Here is a 27,618-nt window from a genome sequence, read left to right as displayed (position 1 = left end):
TGCAACCAAGGTGACCTGGAGCTGCTGTTGCCAGGAATCTTGTTATCTTCTTTCTTGAGTTCTTTATATATTTGGGTATTAGTCACCTGACACATGTTGGGGTCATGTGTTTCTTTTCACAGAATATAGTCTGCAATTTCATCCTATAGATGGTATTGTTTGCCTTGCAATCACTTTTTAGCTTTAGGTGATCCCATTTAAATATTACTGATCTTAGAGCCTTAGCAATCGCTGTTCTGCTCAATATGTTGTCTCCTGTACCATTGCATTCAAATCTATTCCCCACTCTGTTGGATTGTATTTGATTGGGCTAAGGAGTAGCACTATCAGGAGAAGAGTTTTGGCCTTTCTTGGATGGTTATGGCACTGTGAGCATCAGCTTTAATACCCTATTCCTTGCTGCCTGGAAACCAGTTTTCTCCTGTTGGTCTGCAGAAAAAGATACAGATCTCTCAGCTCTTCTGGTGCCATGAATTTCTGGATGCTCCCATACTCTCTCTTTGATGAAAATGGATTGAACCTTTGTATTTGAGTTTCTATACTAGCTTCTAAGCCTGACATGTTCACTTCCATCTCATGTGTTTGTTGATGATGCTTATATCTAAAACTTCTGAACACTTTTCTAGATTTTCTCTGTCTAAGGTTATCTCAGATTCTTCATTGTTCCTGTTTTTCTTTTAATATCTTAACATTTTTATTAATTTTATTTATCTATGGGAATGTATTGCCCTATGCTACTTAGTATTAATTTTGCTTCCTTTTAAGGGCTTCTACTTGTTTAATTATTTTTTCTATTATTTCTTTAAGTGAATCTCTGTAAATAAATTATATTTATTTCTTTTTTAAAAGTCTTCCATCATCTTCATAATGTTAGACTCAAGGTTATTTTCTTATACATTAGGAATTTGAGGATATAGAGTGATTAGAGTTGTAGGATAGCTATGTTATAGTAGTATCATATTTCCCTCATTTTTTAAATTTCATTTTATCCTAGTCTTTAGCCATCTGAAGGTCCTTGTATTCCAAGTACTGGTACTTCCTGTTAGCTATAGGACTTTGCATGTCGGGTTGGTAGTTCCTGGTAATCTAAGGCCTCTGGGCTTTCTTGTAGACACTGTTTTCCCTGGTTGGCAGCAACCTTCCAGAGTTGCAGACAGAGACTGTAGTTACAGATAGGTTCATCCTTCTTGTGTCCAAGGTGTTGGCAGGCTTCTACGAAGGCTTCTTGAAGTCAGAGCTTCTGTTTCCTGATGTCTACACATATCTGGGATTGCAGGAAGTGATATTGACTGGAAGATGGAGCACAGAGTAGATGGGGTAGACCTCATGGCAGCTGTGTTTTCCAGAGAATTCAGTAGGGACATGATTAGTAATCTTATCTGTTTGAACAGGATGGAAACAACTTCCAGGGATGTAGAGAGATATTTAACCCAGGGAATGGAGTGCAGATCTGGGATTCTGAAAGTATAATTTAAAAATTGTGTAACTGATCAAATGTCAGGTCAGGAATTTCATATTAATTTAAAATAAAGTTTTACATAGTAATATGTTTGGAAAATTGATTTCTTGCACATCCAGCCATTTATCATGCTGAACAACTGTCAGAGTTTTTAAGAATACATGTCTGAGTGAATATTCCTTAACATATTACAAAATTTTGAAATCCTCTATTCTTATGTGCCTGATATGCTTTTTCTGGTATACTTAAAATTTTAACATGTAATATGTTTGGTAAATTAATTTTCTGCACATCTAGCCCTTTATCGTTTTGAACAACTGTCAGATATTTTAAGAATATATGTCTCTTATCCTTGAGAAGAGTTTTTGCTATCCTAGGTTTTTTGTTATTCCAGATGAATTTTCAGATTGCTCCTTCTAATTTGTTGAAGAATTGAGTTGGAATTTTGATGGGGATTGCATTGAATCTGTAGATTGCTTTTCTGCCAATCCATGAGCATGGGAGATCTTTCCATCTTCTGAGATCTTCTTTAATTTCTTTCTTCAGAGACTTGAAGTTTTTATCATACCGATCTTTCACTTCCTTAGTTAGAGTCACGCCAAGATATTTTATATTATTTGTGACTATTGTGAAGGGTGTTGTTTCCCTAATTTCTTTCTCAGCATGTGTGTGGAGCCGCCCTCACATTCGCAGTTACAAGATGGCACTGACATCCTGTGTTCTAAGTAGTAAACAAATAATCTGTGCTTTTGCCAGGGGCAGTTCTTCACTCCATGTGCTCTGCCTTCCCCATGACAACAACTCAGCCAATGGGCTGCAGCCAATCAGGGAGCTACACTTCCTAGGCGGAGGATAATTCTCCTTAAAAGGGATGGGGTTTTCCATTTTCCATTTTCTCTCTTGCTCCTGAAGAAGTAAGCAATAAAGTTTTTGCCGCAGAAGATTCCGGTTTGTTGCGTCTTTTTTCCCGGTCTAGTGGAACACAATAAGTGGTGCCAAGAAACCCGGGAACTACCATCACACCTGTGCAAAGAAGATCCCTCATTCCGGAACCAGAACTGCAGGTCAAGGTCACGTTACAGCTTTACAAGGTATGTCTGGCCTTGAATTTTCTAACGAAATTCAATTCAGTCTATCAAAAGTAAAGCAGGGAACAGCTTTACAAGGTATGTCTGGCCTTGAAATTTCTAACTAAATTCAAGACAGTCTATCAGAAGTAAAGTGGGGAACAGCTTTACAAGCTATGTCTGGCCTTGAACTTTCTCCAGTGTTAGGAGCCTTTTCGTTCCTTTTCACATGTCATCAAGTGGTTAAGGCAGGGTGGAGAATTCTGGACAAAATTCAAGACAGTCTATCAGAAGTAAATTGGGGAGAGAGAGTAGGAGCAAAGAGGAAACATGGTGGACCAATTAAGTATACAGGCCTTTCCACGGGTCTTGAACCTGAGGAAAAGTTAAGGTCAGGTTATACCTGGGGAGAAATTAGAAGGAAAGAGGAGAAAAAACAAAAGAAAAAAGATCAATCAGCAGAGGTTTCTAGGAGAAGGAGCCTATACCTGAGTAGCTCTGAATCAGATAAAAAATTTAGCTCCTCTGAAGAAACAGACTTGGAGGAGGAAGCAGCTTGTTATGAGAGAGAAAAGTACCAGCCAGATAAAATGCTAGCTAATCAGTCAAGGAAAAAGCCAAAAGAGGCTGGCGAAGGCCAGCGTGCTGCTTGGCCTCCGGGCAGTCGGCTTCAAGGTCATATTGCACCTCTGCCCTATGCGGCGCCCTCGCCCTGTGTAATGCATCAGCCCTGCTCAGAGAGGCAATGGACAGAGAGGCAATGCGCAGACTTGTTCATTCCTAGAGAGGAACAAAGGAAAATGCAACAGGCATTTCCGGTCTTTGAAGGAGCCAAGGGTGGGCGTGTCCACGCTCTGGTAGAGTATATGCAGATTAAAGAGCTTGCCCAGTTGGTCCGTAAATATGGAACCAATGCTAATTTTACCTTGGTACAGTTAGACAGGCTTGCCGGCACGGCACTAACTCCTGCAGACTGGCAAATGATTGCAAAAGCTGCTCTCCCTAGTATGGGCAAATATATGGAATGGAGAGCTCTATGGCAAGAGGCTGCAAAGCACAGGCCTGAGCAAATGCTGCTGCTTTGACTCCAGAGCAGAGAGATTGGACTTTTGACTTGTTAACGGGTCAGGGAGCTTATACCGCTGATCAAACAAACTATCACTGGGGAGCTTATGCCCAAATTTCCTCCATGGCTATTAAGGCCTGGAAGGCGCTCTCCCGAACAGGCGAAGCCACTGGACAACTAACAAAGATCGTCCAGGGACCACAGGAGTCCTTCTCAGATTTTGTGGCCAGAATGACAGAGGCAGCAGAGCGTATTTTTGGTGATTCAGAGCAAGCCGCACCTCTGGTAGAACAGCTCATTTATGAGCAAGCCACACAGGAGTGCTGAGCAGCCATAGACCTAAGAAAGAACAAAGGCTTACAAGACTGGCTCAGGGTTTGTCGGGAGCTCGGGGGACCTCTCACCAATGCAGGCTTAGCAGCCGCAATCCTCCAATCCCAAAAACTCTCCATGGGCAGAAATGATCAGAGGACATGATTTAACTGCGGGAAGCCTGGGCATCTTAAGAAAGATTGCAGAGCTGCAGATAAAAAGGGGGAGACCCTCACTCTTTGCTCTAAGTGTGGCAAGGGTTATCATAGAGCCGACCAGTGTCACTCTGTGAGGAATATAAAGGGCAGACTCCTTCCCCTGCCTGATAACCAATCAGCTGACGTGTCAAAAAACGGGCCATTGGGCCCTTGGTCCCAGGGCCCTCAAAGATATGGGAACCGGTTTGTCAGGACCCAGGAAGCAGTCAGGCGACCCAGGAAGACCCACAAGGGTAGACCTGCGTGCCGCCTCCAACTTGCTACTAATGCCTCAAATGAGTATTCAGCCGGTGCCGGTGGAACCTATACCATCCTTGCCCCCTGGAAACATGGGCCTTATTCTCGGCCGGGGTTCACTCACCTTGCAAGGCTTAGTAGTCCACCCTGGAGTTATGGATTGTCAACATTCCCCTGAAATACAGGTCCTGTGCTCAAGCCCTAAGGGCGTTTTTTCTATTAGCAAAGGAGATAGGATAGCTCAGCGGCTGCTCCTCCCTGATAATACCAGGGAGAAATCTGCAGGACCTGACATAAAGAAAATGGGCTCCTCCGGAAATGATTCTGCCTATTTGGTTGTATCTTTGAATGATAGACCTAAGCTCCGCCTTAAGATCAACGGAAAAGAGTTTGAAGGCATCCTTGATACCGGAGCAGATAAAAGTATAATCTCTACACATTGGTGGCCCAAAGCATGGCCCACCACAGAGTCATCTCATTCATTACAGGGCCTAGGATATCAATCATGTCCCACTATAAGCTCCGTTGCCTTGACATGGGAATCCTCTGAAGGGCAGCAAGGGAAATTCATACCTTATGTGCTTCCACTCCCTGTTAACCTCTGGGGAAGGGATATTATCCAGCATTTGGGCCTTATTTTGTCCAATGAGAATGCCCCATCGAGAGGGTATTCAGCTAACGCAAAAAATATCATGGCAAAGATGGGTTATAAAGAAGGAAAAGGGTTAGGACATCAAGAGCAAGGAAGGATAGAGCCCATCTCACCTAATGGAAACCAAGACAGACAAGGTCTGGGTTTTCTCTAGGGGCCACTGGGGCAGCACGACCCATACCATGGAAAACAGGGGATCCAGTATGGGTTCCTCAGTGGCCCCTATCCTCGGAAAAACTGGAAGCTGTGATTCAACTGGTAGAGGAACAATTGAAACTAGGCCATATTAAACCATCTACCTCACCTTGGAATACTCCAATTTTTGTAATTAAGAAAAAGTCAGGAAAGTGGAGACTGTTCCATGACCTCAGAGCCATCAATGAGCAAATGAAATTATTTGGCCTGGTACAGAGGGGTCTCCCTGTACTTTCTGTCTTACCATGTGGCTGGAATTTAATTATTATAGATATTAAAGATTGTTTCTTTTCTATACCTTTGTGTCCAAGGGATAGGCCCAGATTTGCCTTTACCATCCCCTCTATTAATCACATGGAACCTGATAAGAGGTATCAATGGAAGGTCTTACCACAGGGAATGTCCAATAGTTCTACAATGTGCCAACTTTATGTGCAAGAAGCTCTTTTGCCAGTGAGGGAACAATTCCCCTCTTTAATTTTGCTCCATTACATGGATGACATCCTCCTGTGCCATAAAAACCTTATCATGCTACAAAAGGCATATCCTTTTCTACTTAAAACTTTAAGTCAGTGGGGTTTACAGATAGCCACAGAAAAGGTCCAAATTTCTGATACAGGACAATTCTTGGGCTCTGAGGTATTCCCAGATAAGATTGTGCCCCCAAAAGGTAGAGATAAGAAGAGATCACCTCCATACCTTAAATGATTTTCAGAAGCTGTTGGGAGATATTAATTGGCTCAGACCTTTTTTGAAGATTCCTTCCGCTGAGTTAAGGCCTTTGTTTGATATTTTATTTTATTTTATTTATTTTTTGAAAGATTTATTTATTTATTATATATACGTACACTGTAGCTGTCTTCAGACACGCCAGAAGAGGGCGTCAGATCTCATTACAGATGGTTGTGAGCCACCATGTGGTTGCCGGGATTTGAACTCTAGACCTTCGGAAGAGCAGTCGGGTACTCTTACCCACTGAGCCATCTCACCAGCCCAAGGAGATCCTCATATCTCCTCCCCTAGGGCTCTTACTCTAGCTGCTAACCAGGCCTTATAAAAGGTGGAAGATGCCTTACAGAATGCACAATTACAACGTATTGGGGATTCGCAGCCTTTTAGTTTGTGTGTCTTTAAGACAGCACAATTGCCAACTGCAGTTTTGTGGCAGAGTGGGCCATTGTTGAGGATCCATCCAAATGTATCCCCAGCTAAAATAATAGATTGGTATCCTGATGCAATTGTACAGCTTGCCCTTAAAGGCCTAAAAGCAGCAATCACCCATTTTGGACGAAGTCCCTATCTTTTAATTGTACCTTATACCGCTGCACAGGTTCAAACCTTGGCAGCCACATCTAATGATTGGGCAGTTTTAGTTACCTCCTTTTCAGGACAAATAGATAACCATTATCCAAAACATCCAATTTTACAGTTTGCCCAAAATCAATCTGTTGTGTTTCCACAAATAACAGTAAGAAACCCACTTGAAAATGGGATTGTGGTATATACTGATGGATCAAAAACTGGCATAGGTGCCTATGTGGCTAATGGTAAAGTGGTATCCTAACAATATAATGAAAATTCACCTCAAGTGGTAGAATGCTTAGTGGTTTTAGAAGTTTTAAAAACCTTTTTAGAACCCTTTAATATTGTGTCAGATTCCTGTTAAGTGGTTAATGCAGTAAATCTTTTAGAAGTGGCTGGAGTGATTAAGCCTTCCAGTAAAGTTGCCAAGACTTTTCAGCAGATATAATTAGTTTTGTTATCTAGAAGATTTCCTGTTTATATTACTCATGTTAGAGCCCATTCAGGCCTACCTGGCCCCATGGCTCTGGGAAATGACTTGGCAGATAAGGCCACTAAAGTGGTGGCTGCTGCCCTATCATCCCCAGTAGAGGCTGCAAAAAATTTTCATAACAATTTTCATGTGACGGCTGAAACATTATGCCGTCCTTTCTCCTTGACCAAAAAAGAAGCCCGTGACATTGTTACTCAATGTCAAAGCTGCTGTGAGTTCTTGCCAGTTCCTAATGTGGGAATTAACCCATGCGGTATTCGACCATTACAGGTCTGGCAAATGGATGTCACACATATTTCCTCCTTTGAGAGAAATCAATATTTACATGTCTATATTGACACATGTTCTGTCATCATGTTTGCTTCTCCTTTAACCTGAGAAAAAGCCTCACATGTGATTCAACATTGCCTTGAAGCATGGAGTGCTTGGGGGAAACCCAAACTCCTTAAGACTGATAATGGACCAGCTTATACATCTCAAAAATTCCAGCAGTTCTGCCGTCAGATGGATGTGACCCACCTGACTGGACTTCCATACAACCCTCAAGGACAGGGTATTGTTGAGCGTGCACATCGCACCCTCAAATCCTATCTAATAAAACAGAAAAGGGGAGTCGAGGAGGCTCTACCCTGATTACCAAGAGTGTCTGTGTCTATGGCACTGTTTACACTCAATTTTTTAAATCTTGATGCTCCTGGCCATATTGCGGCTGAACGTCATTGTTCAGAGCCAGATAGGCCCAATGAGATGGTTAAATGGATAGATGTTTTATGTAACAAATGAAAAGGAACAGATCCTATTTTGATAAGATCCAGGGGAGCTGTTTGTGTTTTTCCACAGAATGAAGACAACCCATTTTGGATACCAGAAAGACTCATCCGAAAAATCCAGACTGACCAAGGGAATACTGATGTCCCTCATCTTGGTGATGTCCAGGGCGACAATAACAAAGAGAGAGCAGCGTTGGGGGATAATGTCGACATTTCCACTCCCAATGCCGGTGATGTATAATGCTCAAGTATTCCCCCGCTTTTTACCACTAACAAGGAACTTGGTCTTGTTAAAAAAAAAAAGGGGGGGGGGGAAGGATTTTGGGATATCGGCCATTATTGTTAGCATTGTTGCTACAGTGGCCGTTTCTGCCTCCCTTACAGCCTCGGCTCTGTCTGGACAGGTCCAGACGACTGACACCCTTAACACATTGTCAGCCTCGGTGAACACAGCCATGGATAAACAGGCCTCAGCTAATGTCAAGATAAAGGGAGGTCTCATGCTGGTTAATCAATGCATAGATCTTGTCCAGGAACAACTAGATGTATTATGGCAAATAGCTCAGGTGGGATGTGAACAAAAGTTTCCGGAATTGTGCGTTACTTCCATTTAGTATGAGAAATTTACTAGGGCAGCTAATTTATCAAAAAGTCTTTCTCAGTATATGTTACAGAATTGGACGGCTGAATTTGAACAGACCCTTCAAGAATTGAGACTTGCCATCATTCAGGTCAACTCCATGCACTTGGACCTGTCCCTGACCAAAGGATTACCCAATTGGATCTCCTCAGCATTTTCCTTCTTTAAAGAATGGGTGGGGGTGGGATTATTTGGAGATACACATTGCTGTGGATTAGTGTTGCTTCTCTGGTTGGTCTGTAAGCTTAAGGCCCAAACTAGGAGAGACAAGGTGGTTATTGCCCAGGCGCTTGCAGCACTAGAACATGGTGCTTCCCCTGATATCTGGTTATCTATGCTTAAGCAATGGGTCGCTGGCCATTCAGCTCTTGCACCCCACGAGGCTAGTCTCATTGCACGGGATAGAGTGAGTGCACTTCAGCAGCCCAAGAGAGTTGCACGGCTAAGCACTGCAGTAGAAGGGCTCTGCGGCATGTATGAGCCTATTCTAGGGAGACCTGTCATCTTTCAAGAAGTTTGAGTGTTCAAGTGTCCTTCCCCCAGGAAAAACAACACGGGACCAGACCAGGACCCCTCTGGGTGATGAACCTGGGAGGAGGTTTTGTGTATGGCTCCTTAACCTACACACTGGGGATTTGACCTCTATCTCCACTCTCATTAGAATGGGTGGCCTATTGCTCCTAAATAAAAGAAAAGGGGGAGATGTGGGGAGCTGCCCTCACATTCTCCTTTACAAGATGGCACTGACATCCTGTGTTCTAAGTGGTAAACAAATAATCTGCGCATGTGCCAGGGGTAGTTTTTCACTCCATGTGCTCTGCCTTCCCCGTGACAACAACTCAGCCAATGGGCTGCAGCCAATCAGGGAGCTACACTTCTAGGCAGAGGATAATTCTCCTTAAAAGGGAAGGGGTTTTGCCATTTTCTCTCTTACTCCTGAAGAAGTAAGCAATAAAGCTTTTGCCACAGAAGATTCCGGTTTGTTGTGTCTTTCTTACCAGTCGAGTGGGACGCAAGAAGCCTGTTTATTCTTTGTGTAGAGAAAGGCCATTGACTTGTTTGAGTTAATTTTATATCCAGCTACTTCACCAAAGCTGTTTATCAGGTTTAGGAGTTCTCTGGTGGCATTTTTAGGGTCACTTATATATACTATCATATCATCTGCAAAAAGTGATATTTTTACTTCCTCTTTTTCAATTTGTATCCTCTTGATCTCCTTTTGTTGTAAAAGAACCTCTGGTGGAATCAGAGTGGTGGACTTAAAGCTTTACTACAGAGCAATTGTGATAAAAACTGCATGATACTGGTATACTGACAGACAAGTAGACCAATGGAATAGAATTGAAGACCCAGAAATGAACCCGCACATCTATGGTCACTTGATCTTTGACAAGGGAGCTAAAACCATCCAGTGGAAGAAAGACAGCATTTTTAACAATCAGTGCTGGCACAACTGGTTGTTTTCATGTAGAAGAATGCTTATCGATCCATACTTATCTACTTGTACTAAGGTCAAATCTAAGTGGATCAAGGAACTTTACATAAAACCAGAGACACTGAAACTTATAGAGGAGAAAGTGGGGAAAAGCCTTGAAGATATGGGCAATGGGGAAAAATTCCTGAATAGAACAGCAATGGCTTGTGCTGTAAGATTGAGAATTGACAAATGGGACCTCATGAAACTCCAAAGCTTCTGCAAGGCAAAAGACACCGTCAATAAGACAAAAAGACCACCAACAGATTGGGAAAGAATCTTTACCTATCCTAAATCAGGGGACTAATATCCAACATATATAAAGAACTCAAGAAGGTGGACTTCAGAAAATTAAATAACCCCATTAAAAATGGGGATCAGAACTGAACACAGAATTCTCACCTGAGGAATACTGAATGGCAGAGAAGCAACTGAAAAAATGTTCAACATCCTTAATCATCAGGGAAATGTAAGTCAAAACAACCCTGAGATTCCACCTCACACCAGTCAGAATGGCTAAGATCAAAAATTCAGGTGACAGCAGATGCTGGCGTGGATGTGGAGAAAGAGGAACACTCCTCCATTGGTGGTGGGATTGCAGGCTTGTACAACCACTCTGGAAATCAGTCTGGTGGTTCCTCAGAAAATTGGACATAGTACTACCGGAGGATCCAGCAATACCTCTCCTGGGCATATATCCAGAAGATGCCCCAACTGGTAAGAAGGACACATGCTCCACTATGTTCATAGCAGCCTTATTTATAATAGCCAGAACCTGGAAAGAACCTAGATGCCCCTCAACAGAGTAATGGATACAGAAAATGTGGTACATCTACACAATGGAGTACTACTCAGCTATTAAAAAGAATTAATTTATGAAATTCCTATGCAAATGGATGGACCTGGAGGGCATCATCCTGAGTGAGATAACACATTCACAAAGGAACTCACACAATATGTACTCACTGATAAGTGGATATTAGCCCAAAACCTAGGATACCCAAGATAAAAGATACAATTTGCTAAACACATGAAACTCAAGAAGAATGAAGACTGAAGTTTGGACACTATGCCTCTCCTTAGAAGTGGGAACAAAACACCCATGGAAGGAGTTACAGAGACAAAGTTTGGAGCTGAGACGAAAGGATGGACCATGTAGAGACTGCCATATCCAGGGATCCACCTCATATTCAGCTTCCAAACGCTGACACCATTGCATATACTAGCAAGATTTTATCGAAAGGACCCAGATGTAGCTGTCTCTTGTGAGACTATGCTGGGGCCTAGCAAACAAAGAAGTGGATGCTCAAAGTCAGCTAATGGATGGATCACAGGGCTCCCAATGGAGGAGCTAGAGAAAGTATCCAAGGAGCTAAAGGGATCCGCAACCCTATAGGTGGAACAACATTATGAACTAACCAGTACCCCGGAGCTCTTTACTCTAGCTGCATATGTATCAAAAGATGGCCTAGTCGACCATCACTGCAAAGAGAGGCCCATTGGACATGCAAACTGTATATGCCCCAGTACAGGGGAACACCAGGGCCAAAAAAAAAAAAAATGGGAATGAGTGGGTAGGGAAGTGGGGGTGTGGGTGTAGGGGACTTTTGGGATAGCATTTGAAATGTAATTGAAGAATATATGTAATAAAAATAAATAATTAAAAAAAAGAATATATGTCTCAGTGAAAGTTCCTTATCATATGCCAAAATTTTGAAATCTCAATTCTAATGTGCCTGATATGCTTTTCCTGGTATACTTGAAATTTTAACATTTTTTTCCTTGATTTTTTTTTTTTTTTTACATTTTAGATCATATCCAATTCTTAATTTACTTTTTTCCTAATTCACTTTATATGTGGATCACTGCTACACTCCTGCTCACTCCTTCCACAATCCTTCCCCCATCACCTATCCAATTCTTTTTGAAGACTTAGGGTTCCTGTTGGTACAACTGCAAGATGACACTTCAATACCCTACCAGACAAAGAGCTTCCTCTCCAACTGAGTCCAGACAAAGTAGCCCAGATAGCCAAACATATACCATGTACACATAACAGCTTTTTAGATCGCCCACATTCCAGTTTTTAGGACCCACATGAAGGTCAGGATGCACACCTGCTACATATATGCCTTGGTCCAGTTCATGCATGATATTTGGTTGGTGGTTCCAATTCTTAAAGACCCATAGGTCCTAGTTATTTGATTCTGTTGCTCTTCCTGTGGAGTTTTTATCTTTTTTGGGACCCACAATACTGCTTCCTATTCTTACATAAGTTTCCTAAGAAGCATCCATTGTTTATCTGTGGAATTCTGTATCTATCTCAGTCAACTGCTGGGTGAAGACTCTCAGAGGACAACAAACTCCTGTCTGCAAGCATAACAGGTTATCATTAATAAAGTCATGGATTGATGCTTGCATATGGGAAGGGTCTCAATTTCATCCAGTTCCTAGTTGAATATTGCCTTAGTTTCTGCTCCATCCCCAATACTTGTGTTTCTTGTAGACAGGATAAATTTAAAGTTAAAATTTTTCTGGTAGGTTATTATGTCTAACACTATTTGCATTCATGCCTGAATACAGGAGGTGGCCCCTTCAGGTTCCTTATCTCTAATATAGCCACTCACAACTAGGGTCACCCTAATTGACTCATTGATTCTTCCCTTATCTTTGGTATTCATCTTGTCCTGAAGATATCCCCCACCACCGACCACCAATTGCAGATTTCTATTTATTGTCATAAGCATCAGTCCTTCTGTCATATTCTTCTTTATGACTGATCCTGAAACCCAAATTACCTTCCCTAACTGACAGACTCTCCCAGTACCATTTCTCCGTCTGGCTATTATGGTATTTAATTCTCCTTTTTAAGTGAAATTCAGGCTTCATCGGTTGGGCATTTATTAATTGGAAGGAGCTTTTTGTCTTAGGAGTGTCATATGGTACATTCTTATGACATATATATATATATATATATATATATATATATATATATATATATATATATATATATAGCATATTCGGGTGGGCAGGGTTATCTCAAATAAGATGATGTTCTCAAGTTATATCTATTGTGCCTGCAAAATTCATGAAGTCTTTGTTTTTAATATCTGAACAGTATTCCATTGTATAGATTTACCATATTTTCTTTATCCATTCTTCAGATGAGGTTTCCATGTATGTTATTTACAGTTTCTAGCTTTTACAGATAAACTACTATGAACGCCACTGAGGAAATATCTTTATGGGATTTTGGACCACTTAAGATTTTATCATATATCTCCTTGTTTTCTCATAAATATTCTTTCTGATTTTAAATCCATTGTTTAATGTTGCATTATAATTAAATCCTATAGGATATATTTTAGTTCCTCATTTTTGTATTTTTTCTTTGGATAGATAATTTGTTTCCATATTGAAGATTCAGTTTCACACAGGGAAGATGTTTTATTTATTCATTCCAACACTTTTGTTTCAAGATATAATGTTATAATGAATACTTAATTATGACATCCATTAACATTATAAAATACTTATCATGTTTCATGATATATAGTCTAATATGCATTATGTTTATGAAATTGTTCATTTGTAAAATTGCTGCACTTCTGTACTAAATTTTTACCGCTCACATTGGTGTTGTTTCATGCATTTTGCATGTATATTGTTTTCACCTAATTACAGAATATCATATAATGATATATTTTTTTAATATTTTCAGCTTTGTCATGTGATTATAGCAAGAAGCTACTCCCCAAAGGACATAACAGGATTACTTCCAAAATGAAATATCACAAATATTTGGATGTAGTAGCCTTTCAGATCTATATTGAAACAAGTTCTGGAAAGATAGATGTGATAGTACAGAGTATGAACTATATGATTATGTAAATGATCAATTGGAAAAGCACATCTTTTCCATTTCTAACAATTATCAAGAAGCTCTAACTTCCCTTGAAAGAAGTTATTCTGGTTCACTCTCATTTTCACAACTGAAGGATTCTCTAGGAAAACATTCACAAGATTTGAAACACAACACTATTTTACACAGAAATATACAAACATTACAAAGTGACATTTGGGAGAATAAATTGATTTTCCTGATGTGTATATTACAGAATATGAGATTAAACAGTGCTTCAGTTCTCTATGAACAAATGAGATGGTAGAGCCATGAAAAAGGTACTGAATGTCATCAAGGTGAAGGAATCTTCTCTTAAAACTTATGGCATTTCCCATAGCAAAACCTACTCACTGACAAGGAGTATGATGTAGATCAACATAAGAAAGAATCTACGAATGCAATGAATCATGGAAGATATAATGTGGGAGGTAATTTTAAAAGCTCTAAAACGATAATTGATATTAATATAGGCTTTGTTAAGAATCCTTTACTAGTGTATTACGTAGGCAATCAATATAGAGAGATATTATATCAAGGTAATGCCTTATTAGAAGATTCTATTTGTAAAACTCATCCAAGTGAAAATCAGATAAGCAGCTTTATTCCAGAATATCATTATAGCAAGCATAAAAAAGTAGCTATCTTTAATCCCTGCTCCCAGTCTTCTTCACAACAGCATACTACAGAGAAACTGTTTATGAATGAAAACAAGAATGCCATTTTAAGTGAATCTTCAATTCATAGCTGGTATACTGGACCATGGATAAATGGAGAGTCCAAGAGATACCTCTATGATACATACAGGGATGCCTCAAATGAATCATTAAATTTAGAGAGAACATGTAAAGCAAATGAATGTAATAAGTATGAGAAATCATTTATCCAGTCCTCAAATCTTCCAGCTTATTATAGAACTCCTACCCAAGAGACACATTACAAATGTAATGAATGTTGAAAATTATTTATCTGTTCCTCAAGTCTTAAAGTGAGCCATGAAAACTGTACAGGAGAAAGAATTCATAAAGATAATAACTCTGGAAAATCATTTTCACAGTTCTCAAAACTTCAAGTTCACTACAGAATCCACACAGGAGAGAAACCTTACAAATGTAATGAATGTGGGAAATCTTTCCACAGAAAAATGTGCTTAAAGTTCACTACAGAACTCATACAGGAGAGAAACCTTACAAATGTAATGAATGTGGGAAATCTTTTACACAATCATCAAATCTTCAAGGTCACTACAGAATCCACACAGGAGAGAAACCTCACAAATGTTCTGAATGTGGGAAATTGTTTACACACAACTCACGGCTTCAAGTTCACTACAGAATCCACACAGGAGAGAAACCTTACAAATGTAATGAATGTGGGAAATCGTTTACACGGAACTCACAACTTCAAGTTCACTACAGAATCCATACAGGAGAGAAGCCTAACAAATGTAACAAATGTGGCAAATCTTTTACACTGAAGAAGGTGCTTAAAGTTCACTACATAATTCATACAGGAATAAAACCTTACAAATGTAATGAATGTGGGAAATCTTTGGCACAGAACTCAGAGCTTAAATATCACTACAGAATCCATACAGGAGAGAAGCCTTACAAATGTTCTAAATATGGCAAATCTTTTTTTCCATTTTTTATTAGGTATTTAACTCATTTCCATTTCCAATGCTATACCAAAAGTCCCCCATACCCACCCACCCCCACTCCCCTACCCACCCACTCCCCCTTTTTGGCCCTGGCGTTCCCCTGTTCTGGGGCATATAAAGTTTGCAAGTCCAATGGGCCTCTCTTTGCAGTGATGGCCGACTAGGCCATCTTTTGATACATATGCAGCTAGAGAAAAGAGCTCCGGGGTACTGCTTAGTTCATATTGTTGTTCCACCTATAGGGTTGCAGTTCCCTTTAGTTCCTAGGGTGTTTTCTCTAGTTCCTCCAATGTGGGCCCTGTGGTCCATTCAATAGCTGACTGTGGCAAATCTTTTAAAAGGAGCACATACTTTAAAATTCACCATAGAATCCATACAGGAGAGAGACCTTACAAATGTAATGAGTGTGGCAAATCTTTTATCCAGAACTCAGACCTTAAAGTTCACCAACAAATTCATACAGGAGAGAAACCTTGCAAATGTAATGAGTGTGAGAAATCTTTTACACAGTCCTACAAACTTCCAGTTCACTACAGAATCCATACAGGACAGAAGCCTTACAAATGTGATGAATGTGGAAAATCTTTTATACAGAACTCAGAGCTTAAAGTTCACTACAGAATACATACAGGAGAGAAACCTTACAAATGTAAGGAATGTGGGAAATCTTTTACACAATCCTACAAACTTCAAGTTCAGTACAGAATCCATACAGGACAGAAACCTTACAAATGTCCAGCAGGTCCAGTTATTCATGGGTCTCATGGGGACTCCTCCTAAAACCAAATGGGGGGTGAGAGAGAAAGGGAACCAAGCACAGAAAAGACACGGAGTCAATCTGAATCTTGTCCAGGCCCCATTGTATTCAGCAAAACTTGTAGTTGTTTTTATAGAAAAAGGCGAAATAACCCTTATGCAGAAGGGCAGGGGAAGGGGCAATGGTAATATTCCTTGGTGACTACAATGATATCTAAAAGTACATCTTGTGGTTATGACATCTGCTGCTTTTGTCAGGTCTGGCATCATTTTGTGGTAACTGTTGGTGACCTTCATCTGGACTTAGTCAGCTTGAGGATGGGGTCCATCTGGGAACAGTCTGTTGGTGACTTTTGTCTGGACGTAGTCACGTTGGGGAGTAGGTCCAACTTTATGTCCTAAGACTTGGTAGTTCACTTTCATTATTATAAAGAATTTAGTTCTGGCTCCCAACACTCAGCATTAATCATCTGACATTGATTATTCATTGTATAGAATTCATTTTTTAAATCATTAAATAATCAGTGTCCTAAGTGTAAGGTTTTTAACAAGAATAATTGTAATAAATATTATAATACAAATATGGTGCATATGTTTATAGTTAATATGTGAGATTATTAGTATTTATGAGATATATTCTCTTTGAAGGTTACTGTGTTCTTAGTCTTTGAACTTTTAAAGAGTATTTTTTTATTCTCTAATCCCTCCTTGTTACAAATATCAATAAATACTTTAGAGCTGTCTATTACTATTGCTTTGGTGTATTTATGGTTCATTTTATACTGGGCAAATGCATTCATACCTTCCAGTGTCTCATTGATAATGCCAACAAAAATATGTTTCAAAAATAAATTGGATTGCTTTTGACAAATTCTAAGACAACATTTTTGAAGAGTGTATGTGTTGAGCAGAGAAAACCATGAGGTCAACTGAGTATGTATGTGTGTGTGTTTTACACATAAAATAACTTGTATTACAAGGAACATAGCTTCTGTTTCAGGCCAAAAATCTAAGTGGATCCAATGGGTGGGGAAGTGATTGAGTCTTTAAGTTGTCAAATCCTCCTCTGGTCAAAATGTTGATGTTCATAGTGCATTCTTGATGTAGTCCACAATCAAATTCTCACTCTTTTATATTTTTTTCAAATCACAGGAGGTTGCAAAATATGATGAAAAGGGAAAGGCCCTCTTTTACTTATTGCAAATGACCATCTATTTAGTACTTCAATCTCTGTCACTTTGGTCTTCAAGCAAACAGTACAAGGATATTTAGGGCATTTGCATTACAATGTTTGTGTTTGTGTGTGTGTGTGTGTGTGTGTGTGTGTGTGTGTGTGTGTGTGTGTGTGTGTGTAGAGTAGTGATTAGCAGGGTAGAGCAAGTATCTATTGAGTAGTATAGTGAGTCCTTTGTACATTGAGTGCATAACAATATGTGGTACACATCTGTATCATGTGTTACTTTCTGAGAATTCTGCACATAGATTTCCATTGTTTAATTGCTAGATTTCATTCTTGAAAAGTGAACGTATTTTCCCATTTCCGTGCAGCATTTTCAATCAATTGCTTTGGTTATATTTGATTTAATTACTGAAGCAGTATGACTTCTTAAAGTCATTAGAGAGTCTATGGCTTTTTTTGAATGGGTCATTTTTTCCATTTCATTTATGATTTTTTCATGTATTCCAGACATATATTTTCCTGTCAAAACAGAGCTGACAAAGATCCTTTCCTTCTTTTTTTATTTTTTTTATTAGCTATTTTCTTCATTTATATTTCCATGGCTATCCCAAAAGGCCCACATACCCATTCCCCCCACTCCCCTACCCACCCACTCCCACTTCTTGGCCTTGGCGATCCCCTGTAATGAGGCATATAAAGTTTACACGAACAATGGGCCTTAATTTCCACTAATGGCTGACTAGGCCATCTTCTTATACATATGCAGCTAGAGACACGAGCTCCAGGGGGTACTGGTTAATTCATATTGTTGTTCCACCTATAGGGTTAAAGACCCCTTTATCTCCTTGGTTACTTTCTCTAGCTCCTCCACTGGGGGCCCCGTGGTTCAACCAATAGCTGAGTGTGAGCATCCACTTCTGTGTTTGCTAAGCCCCGGCATAGTCACACAAGAGACAGCTATATCAGGGTCCTTTCAGCAAAATCGTGCTAATGTATGCAACGGTGTCAGCGTTTGGAGGCTAGTTATGGGATGGCTCCCCAGGTATGGCAGTCTCTAGATGGTCCATCCTTTCCTCTCAGCTCCAAATATTGTCTCTGTAACTCCTTCCATGGGTGTTTTGTTCACAATTCTAAGAAGGGGCCAAGTGTCCACACTTTGGTCTTCGTTCTTCTTGAGCTTCATGTGTTTCGAAAGTTGTATCTTATATCATGGGTATTCTAAGTTTTTGGGCTAATATCCACTTATCACTGAGTACATATCATGTGAGTTTTTTTGTGATTGTGTTGCCTCACTCAGGATGATGCCTTCCAGGTCCATCCATTTGCTTAGGTATTTCATAAATTCATTGATTTTAATAACTGAGTAGTACTCCATTGTGTAAATGTACCACATTTTCTGTATCCATTCCACTGTTGAAGGACTTTCCAGCTTATGGCTATTATAAATAAGGTTGCTATGAACATAGTAGAGCATGTGTCTTTCTTACCAGTTGGAACATCTTCTGGATTTATGCCCAGGAGTGGTATTCAAGGATCCTTCTATAATCCTGTGTCCAATTTTCCGAGGAACCGCCAGAATGATTTCCAGAGTGAATCTACAAGCCTGCAATCCCACCAACAATGAAGGACTGTTCCTCTTTCTCCACATCCTGGCCAGCATCTGCTGTCACTTGAATTTTTGATCTTAGCCATTCTGACTGGTGTGAGGTGGAATCTCAGGGTTGTTTTGATTTGCATTTCCCTGATGATTAAGGATGTTGAATATTTTTTCAGGTGCTTCTTAGCCATTCAGTATTCTTCAGGTGAGAATTCTTTGTTTAGCTCTGAGCCCCATTTTTTAATGGGGTTATTGGATTTTCTGGAGTCCAACTTCTTTTTTTTTAATGTTTTCTTTTTTCTGTATTTTTTATTGGATATTTCTTTCAATTACATTTCCAGTGCTATCCCAAAAGTTCCCTACACGCTCCCCCACGAACTCCCCTACCCACCCACTCCCACTTCTTGGCCCTGCCGTTCCCCTGTACTGAGGCATATAAATTTTGCTCGACCAATGGGCCTCCCTTTCCACTGATGGACGACCAGGCCATCTTCTGATTCATAAGCAGCTAGAAACACGAGCCCAAGGGGGGTGGGGTAATTGGTTAGTTCATATTGTTGTTCCACCTATAGGATTGCAGATCCCTTCAGCTCCTTGAGTACTTTCCCTAGCTCCTCCATTGGGGGCCCTGTGATCCATCCAATAGCTGACTGTGAGCATCCACATCTGTGTTTGTCAGTCCCCGGCATAGTCTCACAAGAGACATCCATATCTGGGTCCTTTTAGCAAAATCTTTCTAGTGTATGCAATGGTATCAGGGTTTAGAAGTGATTATGGGATGGATCCCCGGATATGGCAGTCTCTAGATGGTCCATCTTTTCGTCTCAGCTCCAAACTCTGTCTCTGTAACTCCTTCCATGTGTGTTTTGTTCATAATTCTAAGAAAGGGCATGTGTCCACACTTTGGTCTTCGTTCTTCTTGAGTTTCATGCGTTTGGCAAATTGTATCTTACATCTTGGGTATTCTAAATTTCTGGGCTAAAATCCACTTATCAGTGAGTACATATTGTGCAAGTTCTTTTGTGATTGGGTTACCTCACGCAGGATAATGCCCTCCAGGTCCAACCATTTGCCTAAGAATTTCATAAATTCATTCTTTTTAAAAGCTGAATAGTACTCCATTGTGTAAAAGTCCCACATTTTCTCTATCCATTCCTCTTTTGAGGGGCATCTGGGTTCTTTCCATCTTCTGGCTATTATAAATAAGGCTGCTATGAACGTAGTGTAGCATGTGTCCTTCTTACCAGTTGGGACATCTTCTGGATATATGCCCAGGGGAGGTATTGCGGGATCCTCCAGTAGTACTATGTCCAGTTTTCTGAGTTACTGCCAGACTGATTTACAGAGTGGTTGTATAAGCTTGCAGTCTCACCAAAAATGGAGAAGTCTTCCTCTTTCTCCACATCCATGCCAGCATCTGCTGTCACTTGAATTTTTGATCTTAACCATTCTGATTGGTTTGAGGTGGGATCTCAGGGTTGTTTTGATTTGCATTTTCCTGATGATTAAGGATGTTGAACATTTTTTCAATTGCTTCTCAGCCATTTGGTATTCCTCAAGTGAGAATCCTTTGTTTACCTCTGAACCCCAATTTAATGGGGTTATTTGATTTTCTGGAGTCCACCTTGTTGTGTTATATATATATATATATATATTGGATATTAGTCCCCTATCTGATTTAGGATAGGTAAAGATCCTTTCCCAATCTGTTGGTTTCCTTTTTGTCTTATTAACGGTGTCTTTTGCCTTGCAGAACCTTTGCAATTTTATTAGGTCCCATTTATCATTCTCAATCTTACAGCACAAGCCATTGCTTTTCTATTCAGGAATTTTTGCCCTGTACCCATAACTTCCAGGGTTTTCCCTACTTGCTCCTCAAAAAGGTTCAGTATCTTGGGTTTTATGTGGAGTTCTTTAATCCACTTAGATTTGAACTTAGTATAAGAAGATAGGAATGAATCAATTCGCATTCTTCTACATGGTAACTGCCAGTTGTGCCAGTACCATTTGTTGAAAATGCTGTCTTTTTTCCACTGGATGGTTTTTGCTCCCTTGTCAAAGATCAAGTGATCATAGGTGTGTGGGTTCATTTTGGGGTGTTCCATTCTATTTCATTGGTCTACCTGTCTTTCACTATACCAGTATCATGCAGTTTTTAATCACAGTTTCTCTGTAGTACAGCTTTTGGTCAGGCATGGTGATTCCACCAGAGGTTCTTTTATCCTTGAGAAGAGTTTTTGCTATCCTAGGTTTTTTGTTATTTCCAGAGGAATTTTCAGATTACTATTTCTAATTCGTTAAATAATTGAGTTGGAATTTTGATGGGGATTTCATTGAATCTGTAGATTGCTTTTGGCAAGATAGCCATTTTTACTATATTGATCCTGCCAATCCATGAGCATGGGAGATCTTTCCATCTTCTGAAATCTTCTTTAATTTCTTTCTTCAGTGACTTGAAGTTCTTATCATACAGATCTTTCACTTCCTTAGTTAGAGTCATGCCAAGGTATTTTATATTGTTTGTGACTATTAAGAAGGGTGTTGTTTCCCCAATTTCTTCCTCAGCCTATTTATCCTTTGTATACAGGAAGACCTTTGACTTGTTCGAATTAATATTACATCCTGCTACTTCATTGAAGCTGTTTATCAGGCTTAGGAGTTCTCTGGTAGAATTTCTAGGGTCACTCATATATACTATCATATCATCTGCAAAAAGTGATATTTTGACTTCTTCCTTTCCAATTTATAGCCCTTTGATCTCATTTTGTTGTCGAATTGCTCTGGCTAGAACTTCAAAACAATGTTGAATAGGTAGGGAGAAAGTGGCCAGCCTTGTCTAGGCCCTGATTTTAGTGGGATTGCTTACAGCTTCTCACCATTTATTTTGATGTTGGCTACTGGTTTGCTGTAGATTGATTTTATCATGTTTAGGTGTGGGCCTTGAATTCTTGATCTTTCCAAGACTTTTATCATGAATGGGTTTTGGATTTTGTCAAATGCTTTCTCCGCATTTAACGAGATGATCATGTGGTCTTTGTCTTTGAGTTTGTTTATATACTGGATTACATTGATGGATTTCCATATATTGAACCATCCCTGCATCCCTGGGATGAAACCTACTCTGTCAGGATGGAAGATTGTTTTGATGTGTTCTTGGATTCGGTTAGCGAGAACTTTATTGAGGATTATTGCATCGATATTCATAAGGGAAATTGGTCTGAAGTTCTCTATCTTTGTTGGGTCTTTTTGTGGTTTAGGTATCAGAAATTGTGGCTTCATAGAATGAGATGGGTAAAGTAACTTCTGTTTCTATTTTGTGGAATCCTTTGTGAAGAACTGAGATTAGATCTTTTTTGAAGGTCTGATAGAACTCTGCACTAAACCCATCTAGTCCTGTGGTTTTTTTTTTTTTTTTTTTTTTTTTTTGCTTGGGAGACTATTAATGACTGCTTCTATTACTTTGGGGGATATAGGACTCTTTGGATCATTAACCTGATATTGATTTAACTCTGGTACCTGGTATATGTCTAGAAACTTGTCCATTTCATCCTTGTTCTCCAGTTTTGTTGAGTATAGCCTGTTGTAGAAGGATCTGATGGTCTTTTCGATTTCTTCAGGATCTGTTGTTATGTCTCCCTTTTTATTTCTGATTTTGTTAATTAGGATGTTTTCCCTGTGCCCTCTAGTGAGTCTGGCTATGGGTTTATCTATTTTGTAGATTTTCTCAAAGAACCAGCTCCTTGTTTGGTTGATTCTTTGAATAGTTCTTCTTGTTTCCACTTGGTTGATTTCGCCCCTGAGTTTGATTATTTCCTGCTGCCTGCTCCTGTTGGGTGAATTTGCTTCCTTTTCTTCTAGAGCTTTTAGGTGTGTTGTCAAGCTGCTAATGTGTGCTCTCTCTAAATTCTTTTGGGAGACACTCAAAGCTATGAGTTTTCCTCTTAGAAATGCTTTCATTGTGTCCAATAAGTTTGGGTATGCTGTGGCTTCATTTTCATTAAACTCCAAAATTCCTTAATTTCTTTCTTTATTACTTCCTTTAACAAGGTATATTGAGGAGAGTGTTGTTCAGTTTCCACGTGAATGTTGGCTTTCTATTATTTATTTTATTATCGAAGATCAGCCTTAGTCCATGGTGATCTGATATGATGCATGGCATAATTTCAATATTTTTGTATCTGTTGAGGCTTGTTTTTTGTCCAATTATGTGGTCAATTTTGGAAAAAGTACCATGAGGTGCTGAGAAGAAGGTATATCCTTTTGTTTTAGGATAAAATGTTTTGTAGATATCTATTAGATCCATTTGTTTTATAACCTTTGTTAGTTTCACTGTGTCCCTGTTAAGTTTCTGTTTCCATCATCTGTCCATTAATGAAAGTGGTGTGTTGAAGTCTCCCACTATTATTGTGTGAGGTGCAATGTGTGCTTTCAGCTTTACTAAAGTTTCTTTAATGGATGTGGTTGTCCTTTTATTTGGAGCTTAGATATTTAGAATTGAGAGTTCCTCTTGGAAGATTTTACCTTTGATGAGTATGAAGTGTCCCTCCTTGTCTTTTTTGATGACCTTGGGTTGATAGTCAATTTTATTAGATATTAGAATGGCTACTCCAGCTTGTTTCTTCAGACCATTTGCTTGGATAATTGTTTTCCAGGCTTTCATTCTGAGGTAGTGTCTATCGTTTTCTCTGAGATGGGTTTCCTGTAAGTAGCAAAAGGTTGGGTCCTGTTTGTGTAGCCAGTCTTTTAGTCTATGTCGTTTTATTGGGGATTTGAGCCGATTGATATTAAGAGATATTAAGGAAAAGTAATTGTTGTTTCCTATAATTTTTGTTGATAAAGTTGGCATTCTTTTGTTGTGGCTGTCTCATTGTAGGTTTGTTGAGGGATTACCTTCTTGCTTTTTCTAGGACATGGTTTCCGTCCTTGTATTTTTTTTTTTCTGTTATTATCCTTTGAAGGGCTGGATTTGTGGAAAGATAATGTGTGAATTTGGTTCTGTCATGGAATACTTTTGTTTCTTCTTCTAAGGTAGTTGAAAGTTTGGCTGGGTATAGTAGCCTGTGTTGGCATTTGTGTTGTATTAGTGTCTGTAAAACATCTTTACAAGCTCTTCTTGCTTTGATAATCTCTGGTGATAAACTTGGTGTAATTCGATAGGCTTGCCTTTATATGTTACTTGACCCTTTTCCCTTACTGCTTTTAATATTCTATCTTTATTTAGTGCATTTGTTGTTCTGATTATTATGTGTAGGGAGGAATTTCTTTTCTGGTCCAGTCTATTTGGAGTTCTGTAGGCTTCTTGTATGTTCATGGGCATCTCTTTCTTTAGGTTTGGGAAGTTTTCTTCTATAATTTTGTCGAAGATATTTGCTGGCCCTTTGAGTTGAAAATCTTCATTCTCATCTACTCCTATTATCCGTACGTTTGGTCTTCTCATTCTGTCCTGGATTTCCAGGATGTTTTGAGTTAGGATCTTTTTGCATTTTGTATTTTCTTTGATTGTTGTGCCAATGTTCTTTATGGAATCTTCTGCACCTGAGATTCTCTCTTCCATTTCTTGTATTCTGTTGCTGATGCTTGCATCTATCGTTCCAGATTTCTTTCCTAGGGTTTCTATCTCCAGCGTTGCCTCACTTTGGGTTTTCTATATTGTGTCTACTTCCCTTTTTAGGTCTTGAATGGTTTTATTCAATTCCATCACCCGATTGGACGTGTTTTCCTGCAATTCTTTAAGGGATTTTGTGCTTCCTCTTTAAGATCTTCTAGGTGTTTAGCAGTGTTCTCCTGTATTTCTTTGAGTGAGTTATTAAAGTTCTTCTTGATGTCCTCTACCATCATCATGAGATATGCTTTTAAATCTGGGTCTAGCTTTTCGGGTGTGTTGGGGTGCCCTGGACTGGGCAAGGTGGGAGTGCTGGGTTCTGGTGATGGTGAGTGGTCTTAGTTTCTGTTAGTAAGATTCTTACGATTACTTTCACCTTATGGTAATCTCTGGAGTTAGTTTATTTAGTTGTCTTTGGTTAGAGCTTCTTCCTCAGGTGATTCTGTTAGCCTGTATCAGCAGACCTGGGAGACTAGCTCTATCCTCTGAGTTTCAGTGTTCAGAGCACTCTCTGCAGGCAAGCTCTCCTCTTACAGGGAAAGTACACAGATATCTGGCGTTCTGACCTCCCTTCTGGCCGAAGATGAAGGCCCAAAGCAGGACCTGTCCGTGAAGCTGAGTTGCTCCGGCCTGTCCCAGAAGTTGTTAGTTTCTGTATTCCACACTCACCTGTGCAGAATACTCTAGGTGGATTCCCAGAACCAAGATGTCTGCAGTCAATGCTCAGGCAAAGTTCTCCCAGCCTAGGTGGACACCTCTCCTCTGGCTGTGAAAGTGGCCGGATGTCTGGGGCCCGAAAAGGGGGCTGCCTCAGAAGCTCTTTGGCTGCCGCCTGTCCCAGAAGCTGTTAAGTTCTGTATTCCACACTCTCACCTATGCAGAATATTCTAGGCATTGTCCTGAAACCAAGATGTCTGCTGCCCATGCTCAGGCAAAACACTCCCGGCCCGGGCAGACACTTATCCTCGAGTCCACCTTCTTGAGTTATTTATATATATATTGGATATTAGTCCCCTATCTGATTTAGGATAGGTAAAGATCCTTTCCCAATCTGTTGGTGGCGTATTTATCTTATTGGCAGTTTCTTTTCCCTTACAGAAGCTTTGCAATTTTATGAGGTCCCATTTGTCTATTCATGATCTTACAGCACAACCCATAGCTGTTCTATTCAGGAATTTTTCTTCTGTGTCCATATCTTCAATGCTTTCCCTCACTTTCTCCTTTATAATTTTCACTGTCTCTGGTTTTATGTGGAGTTCCTTGATCCACATAGATTTCACCTTAGTACAAGGAGATAGGAATGGATCAATTCGAATTCTTCTACATGATAACCACCAGTTCTGCCAACACCATTTGTTGAAAATGCTGTCTTTTTCCCACTGGATGATTTTCTCTCTCTTGTCAAAGATCAAGCGACATTAGGTGTGTGGGTTCATTTCTGGGTCTTCAATTCTATTCCATTGGTCTACTTGTCTGTCACTATACCAGTACCATGCAGTTTTTATCAAAATTTCTCTGTAGTACAGCTTTAGGTCAGGAATGGTGATTCCACCAGAGGTTCTTTTAAACTTAAGGAGAGTTTTTGCTATCCTAGGTTTTTTTTTTGTTTTGTTTTGTTTTTTTGTTTTTTTGTTTTTTTGTTTTTTTTTGTTTTTTTTTTTGTTTTTTTTTTGTTATTCCAGATGAATTTTCAGATTGTCCTTTCTAATTCACTGAAGAATTGAGTTGGAATTTTGATGGGGATTACATTGAAACTTTAGATTGCTTTTGGCAAGATAGCCATTTTTACTATATTAATCCTGCCAATCCATGAGCATGGGAGATCTTTCCATCTTCAGAGACCTTCTTTAATTTCTTTCTTCAGTGACTTGAAGTTCTCATCATACGCATCTTTTACTTCTTTAGTTAGAGTCATGCCAAGGTATTTTATATTATTTTTGACTATTGTGAAGGGTGTTGTTTCCTTAATTTCTTTCTCGCCTGTTTATCCTTTGTGGTGAAAAAGGTCATTGAATTGTTTGAGTAAATTTTATATTCAGCTACGTCACTCAAGCTGTTTACCAGGTTTAGGAATTTTCAGGTGGAATTTTTAGGGTCACTTATATATACTATCATATCACCTGCAAAAAGTGATATTTTGACTTCTTCCTTTCCAATTTATTTCCCCGTGATATCCTTTTGTTGTCAAATTGCTCTGGCTAGGACTTCAAGTACAATGTTGAATAGGTAGGGAGAAAGTGGGCAGCCTTTTCTAGTCCCTGATTTAGTAGGGTTGCATCTAGCTTCTCACCATTTACTTTGCTGTTGGCTACTGGTTTGTTGTAGATTGCTTTTATCATGCTTAAGTATGGGCCTTGAATTCCTGATCTTTCCAAGACTTTTATCATGAGTGGATATTCATTTTTGTCAAATGTGTTTCCTGCATCTAAAGAGATGATCATGTGTTTTTTCTCTTTGAGTTTTGTTTATATACTGGATTACGTTGATGGATTTCTGTACATTAAACCATCCATAATCCCTGGAATTAAATCTACTTGGTCAGATGGATGATTGTTTTGATGTGTTCTTGGATTCTGTTAGCAAGAATTTTATTGAGGATTTTTGCATTGATATTCATGAGGGAAATTGGTCTGAAGATCTCTAACTTTTTTGGGTCTTTCTGTGGTTTGGGTATAAGAGTAATTGTGGCTTCATAGACTAAATTGGGTAGAGTACCTTCTGCTTTTATTTTGTGGAATAGTTTATGAAAAACTAGAATTAGATCTTCATTCATTGTCTGATCTCTGCACTGTACCCATCTGGTCCTGGGCATTTTTTGGTTGGGATGCTATTAATGACTGCTTCGATTTCTTTAGAGGATATAAGACTATTTATATCATTAATCTGGTCCAGATTTAACTTTGGTAACTGATATCTGTCTAGAAATTTGACCATTTCATCCAGGTTTTCCAGTTTTGTTGTGTGTAGCATTTGGTAGAAGGATCTGATGGTGTTTTGGATTTTCCAGGATCTATTTTTATGTCTCCCTTTTCTTTTC

At 39.5% G+C, this 27,618-nt stretch overlaps 1 pseudogene; it reads left to right on the top strand.

Annotated features, from left to right (window-relative positions):
• Positions 1 to 14,058: 14,058 nt before the first annotated feature.
• The window catches only part of LOC115486437, a 39,382-nt pseudogene continuing 25,822 nt past the window's right edge, over positions 14,059 to 27,618 (top strand).

This window comes from Mus musculus, chromosome 6, assembly GCF_000001635.26.
Source record: "Mus musculus strain C57BL/6J chromosome 6, GRCm38.p6 C57BL/6J".
In the NCBI taxonomy this organism is placed as follows: Eukaryota; Metazoa; Chordata; class Mammalia; order Rodentia; family Muridae; genus Mus; species Mus musculus.
This window is presented reverse-complemented; position numbering and strand designations above follow the sequence as displayed.